We start from the raw sequence: 5,812 nt of genomic DNA on the forward strand, positions 1-5,812 counted from the left end.
TTTGTATCTATTATCTGTGTTTCTCTTGATTCTCACTCAATTTTATCTTTTTGCATGTTTGGTTGTTTTTGATTGAGTGACGGATACTATATTTGAGAATGTGATATTTTGATGTTCTTCAAGATATTCACTTTTTTCGGAGAAATTTGCTTTTCCTCTTGTCAGGCGGTTAGAGTAGAAGCAGATTATTATAGATCAATTTGGAAATGATATGATTCCAAATTAGATGTGAGTTTTTATGAAGCTGATCTAGCCCTGAAGGGGTCAAAGCTGAAAGGATGGTGTTTATCAGGGCCTCTTTTCTGAACAATGAGAGCTCCAATTTGTCCTCTCACTGTCTCACCTGAGCTTTTGTGCTTATCTCTTAGCATTGGCCACCCTCCCTTTACAGCCACCAGTCATACAACCTCAAGAGCACTCTTTCAAAATACCTAATTCTCCCTGCTCAGAATTTATCAGTTACTCCCCACTTTCTAAGTCAGTAGTTTCCAAAGTGTGTTTCACGGAAATTCTTCTAAAATCTCCAGTAGGGATGTGGAAGTGGTCAGACTGCCAGGGGACTTGTGAACTTCCCCTGCATGTGTGTGTGCGTGTGCGTGCGCACACACACACACACACACTCCCACAGGGCAGTTTCTCATTGATCCAATTTCTATATTGCACTTCTCAGATTTTTATTTGAAGAAAGAGGGGCTTGGAGCTAAAATGATTTGATAGCACTTGACTTAGATAATAGATTCTAAATAATGAACATGAGGCCAGGCAGGGTTCACGCCTGTAATCCTAGCGTGAACTGCCTGGAAGACCAAGGCAGGTGGATCGCTTGAGCTCAGGAGTTCAAGACAAGTCTGGGCAGTATGCCAAAATCCCACCTCTACCAACAAACAAAATTAGCCAGGTGTGGTGGCATGTACCTAAAGTCCCAGCTACTTGGGATGCTGAGGCAGGAGGATTGCCTGAGCCCAGAAGGTTGAAGCTGCAGTGAGCCAAGATCATGCCACTACACTCCCAGCCCAGGTGACAAAGTGAGACCCTGTCTCAAAAAAAAAATCGTAAAAATTACAATAAATTATGAAGATGGTATACAGAACTCCTTACGATCTCACCTCAGTCTTATTTCTCGCCTCTCATCCCTCACCCCATCCCATGGCCACCCACCATTCTAACCAGACTTAATTTTTTGTCATTGTGTATGCACAGTCCCATTCCCCCATATTTCAGACATTCTATTTCCTATCTGGAATATTCCTTGACCCAAGTTTGCTTAGCAAACTTCTAATGATCCTTCACTGTTCAGCTCAAGTTACCTGCTTTGAGAAGAGATCGCTGACTCCTAGGCAAGACTTAGCATCCTTCACGCTCCTGAATTTGGTTTCCACATCTATCCCCTTGTTGTTGTTGACTGGCACGTCCATCTCTGACTAGACAGTGAGCTCCCTGAGGCAAGGACTGCAGCTTTCATCTCTGTGCTGAAGCCCGAGCAGTTTTCATTGCTCAAATGACCATGCATACTTGTTTTCCCAGGACAATCATAATTTCAGATATTCTTTTATTCAAATGAATACATAAATTATCCCACATTTTTCTATACTTCAGGTCCAAATTGCGTCTCCTAGAATATCTCTTTGCACCAATATGTGACATAAAGATCTTTTGTTATACTAAAAACCCTAAGTTTTCTGTTTAGAAAATGCTGTCACCTTGATTTTATACACTTCATGAGCAATACCTGGCTGAGAACCCAGTAAGTACTCAGTATAGACTTTTTGACTAACTTCTACTGAGTGGGTTTTGTCCCTAGCCAAGCTCGAAAGGACTCAGTGTTCCTATAAAATAGTCTTCATTTCATCTGACTAGCCTTTGATGCGACAGGTTTCCCCCACTCTGAAAGCCATTAGGGACTATTGTGAGGTCCTCAAAAATGGATGACTCAAAGGTCAGCCTTATAAAACTTCAAAACCTCTTGTAAATATGAGTCAGCATCTGAGTAATAAGCTTGTTTCTATTATAATTAATAATATCATTGCTGGGGTGGGCCATGTTCTGCACAGTAAGTGCTCCTGAAGGTACATGGTGAGAAATCTAATTTTTGTACCTAGAACATTATTTTCAAAAGCTGTGGAGATTTTAGTCATGGGGAAATTTAATAACTTTAGTTATTAAAAATTTTAAATGGATTGAAAAAGAAAACTCTGAGGCCTGTTTGATACGTCTGGATTTTTCCAAACTTCCATATTTGGAGTGTGCTTAAAATAAGGCCCTCCTGTATTCCTTTACTACCCACCCCCTCTCCGCTGGTGCAAGGTGACCTCACTCCTGCCCTGGAGAGCTCACCACAGAGACTTGTACTCTGCTGAGGGAGCCTGGAATGCCCCGTTGATCATTCCTGTCACCCAAAGCTCTGATCCCAGAGAAGATGCCAGGGCCCTGGGATGGGTCACTGTCTAAGCTATTGACAGTCATAAACACCCTTGGTGTAGGCAGGTTTTAACCTCAGCATATCAGAATAACTGAGGCTAGGGAAGGTTCTAGAAAACTTGAAAGGCAATCATGGATGGTAGGGCACCGCACTGAAACTTCCTCTGCACAGTTGCCACTTGCCCACCTCGCCTCTGGCTTTCTCATGCCACATCAGGATCTTACCTCCAGGTTGGTGGAGGGTGATGCCATCATGGTGGAAACTCGGCAACACCTGAGATGCCTAGAGCTGTGCTTCTCAGACGGAGGCACAGACCCCGTGAAAGGGAGATCCAGAGTGAGGAGGGATGTGGGAGTGATACAGGAGCGGGGCAGGAGAGTGCTGGGTAGAGAAAGGCAGGGTCGCTGGCAAAGGCTCCATCCTCAGGCCTGTGACTGCAGACCTAGGTGAGGACAGGTAATTCTGTTTCTGTGCCCAAATGTTGCATTTTCCAACCCTGGCTCACCACAGCCACCCCCACATCCTGTGCCTATAAAAGCCCCAAGACCCTAGTGAGCACAGACACAAGCAGCTGGACATTGAGTGGAACTCACCAGCAGAAGAACACACTGGCAGACACCAGCAGACACCAGCGGGCCATCTATGGCAGGACGACATTCAGGTCAGCCGAGGCCAGGGGGAGGAGAGCCTGGCCACTGGGCGGCCCAATTCCAGGGGGAAGACCACTTTCCCACTCCATCCTCCTTCTGGTCTCTCCATCCACCTCACTGAGAGCTACCAGCACTTAATTTAAAAACCTTATACCCATCCCCCAAGCCCACAGGTGATCCAATTTTTCTGGCGCACTAAGGCAAGAACCCCGGGATACAAAGCATTCTGTCCCTGTGATAAGACAGAGGGTCTAACTGAGCTGTTTAACATAAACCACCTATGGATGGCTAAACTGAAAGAGCGCATTGTCACACACACCTACTGGGGCTTCAGGAGCTGTAAACACCCTACGCTAGATGCTGCTAGAGCCTCACAACCTGCCTGTCTGCACGCTCCCCCTAGAGGTTTGAGCAGCGGGACACTGAAAAAGTGAGCCACAGCCCCCATCTCACACCCTGCAAGCCAGATGAGGGAATGTTTCCCATTTCAGGAGCAAGAGAAAGGTCTTGAAACATCAAATCAACTTTTTTTTTCCTCATTAAACTTTTTTAATGGATCTCAAGATTCTGTGACAAACTTTTGGTCAAGTTGTTTCCATTAAAAAGTACCGATTTTAAAAACTAATAACTTGGCCAGAGGTGGTGGCTCATGCCTGTAATCCAAGCACTTTGGAGGCCAACGCAGGCGGATCACCTGAGTTCGGGAGTTCAAGACCAGCCTGACCAACATGGTGAAACCGTGTCTTTAAAATAAAAAATTTTTTTAAAAAAGTAATAATTTTAAAATGCCACATGCAAAAAAGAAAACCAACGTGGTCCACAAAACAGTCTCCTTTCCTTCTGAAGGTTTTACAATGCACTGTTATCATTAACCAGTCTTTTACTACTAAACTTAAATGGCCAATTGAAATGAACAGTTCAGAGACCGTTCTTCCTCCACCACTGGTTAAGACCGAGGTGGCAGGTATTAGGGAATATATTCATTTAGTCTTCTGAGCTTTCTGGGCAGAGTTGATGACCTGGCCAGCTCCAGCAGCCTTCTTGTCCACTGCTTTGAGGACACCCACCGCAACTGTCTGTCCCATATCACAAACAGCAAAGCGACCCAGAGGTGGATAGTCTGAGAAGCTCCCAACACGTGTGGGCTTGCCAGGAACCATATCAACGATGGCAGCATCACCAGACTTCAAGAATTTAGGGCCATCTTCCAGCTTTTTACCAGAATGGTGATCAGTCTTTTCCTTCAGCTCAGCAACCTCACATGCAACATGAGCCATGTGGCAATCCAGTACAGGGACACAGCCAGCGCTGATTTGGCCCGGATGGCTCAGGATAATCACCCGAGCAATGAAGCCAGCTACTTCCATTGGTGGGTCGTTCTTGCTGTCACCAGCAACGTTGCCACGATGAACATCCTTGACAGACACATTCTCGACATTGAAGCCCACATTGTCCCCAGGAAGAGCTTCCCTCAAAGCTTCATGGTGCATTTCAGTAGATTTCACTTCAGTTATAATGTTGACTGGAGCAAAGGTGACCACCATCCCATATTTGAGAACACCAGTCTCCACTTGGCCAACAGGAACAGTACCGATACCACCAATTCTATAGACCTCCTGGAGAGGCAGGCGCAAGGGCTCATCAGTTGAACTAGTCAGTGGTAGGCTGCAATCCAGAGCCTCAAGCAGCGGTTCCACTGGCACTGCCATCTTTACAGATGACTTTCTACCCCTTCAACCAAGGCATGTTAGCACGTGGCTCCAGCATGTTGTCACCATTACAACCAGAAATTGGCACAAATGCTACTGTGTCGGGGTTGTATCCAATTTTCTTAATGTAAGTGCTGACTTCCTTAATGATTTCCTCATATCTCTTCTGCTGTCCAGTGGCTCAGTGGAATCCATTTTGTTAACACCAACATTAGTTGCTTCACACCGAGTGTGTAAGCCAGAAGGGCGTGCTCTTGGGTCTGCCCATTCTCGGAAGTACCAGCTTCAAATTCACCAACACCAGCAGCAACAATCAGGACAGCACAGTCAGCCTGAGATGTCCCTGTAATCATGTTTTTGATGACGTCTCTGTGTCCTGGGGCATCAATGATAGTTACATAGTATTTGCTGGTCTTGAATTTCCACAGGGAGATACCAATGGTGATCCCACATTCACACTTGGCTTTCAGTTTATCCAAGACCCAGGCATACTTGAAGGAACTCTTTCCCATCTCAGTAGCCTCCTTCTCCAGTTTTTCAATGATTCTTTGGTCAGTGCCATCACATTTGTAGATTAGATGGCCAGTAGTGGTAGACTTGCCGGAATCTACGTGTCCAATGATGACAATGTGGATATGAGTTGTTTCCTTTCCCATTTTGGATTTTAGGGGTAGTTTTCATGACACCTGTGTTCTGGCAGCAAACCTGTTGTGAAAAAGACTCAAATCAAATTTTCATTGTGGTCAATAAGTCCCAATAATCTTTTGACATTAAAACAAGCACAGAAGTTTTATAAAGGAGACAAGATTTACATGGATGCTTGAAGTAGGACAAAGCATCACAACTCTGGCTCCTGGAAGGCCATTTTAGGCAGCATCCAGACACACAGGACGTGCATTCACTTTTCTCTGAACTCAAGGGCTCTGGTATAGAATATTTTTGAGGCCCTGGCCCCCAACCAGCCAATCCCAGAGGCTTGTAAGTCTCCCAACTCCCAGCTGAAGAGGGACAGGAGGTAGCTTCTCAGAGCCATG

The 5,812-nt window shown here is 45.4% G+C and overlaps 1 pseudogene; it reads right to left on the reverse strand.

Moving 5' to 3' along the window:
- Positions 1-3,631: 3,631 nt before the first annotated feature.
- Positions 3,632-5,477, reverse strand: LOC100409037 (elongation factor 1-alpha 1 pseudogene; annotated as a pseudogene).
- Positions 5,478-5,812: the final 335 nt, after the last annotated feature.

The sequence above is a fragment of the Callithrix jacchus genome, chromosome 11 (assembly GCF_049354715.1).
Source record: "Callithrix jacchus isolate 240 chromosome 11, calJac240_pri, whole genome shotgun sequence".
Lineage (NCBI taxonomy): Eukaryota > Metazoa > Chordata > Mammalia > Primates > Cebidae > Callithrix > Callithrix jacchus.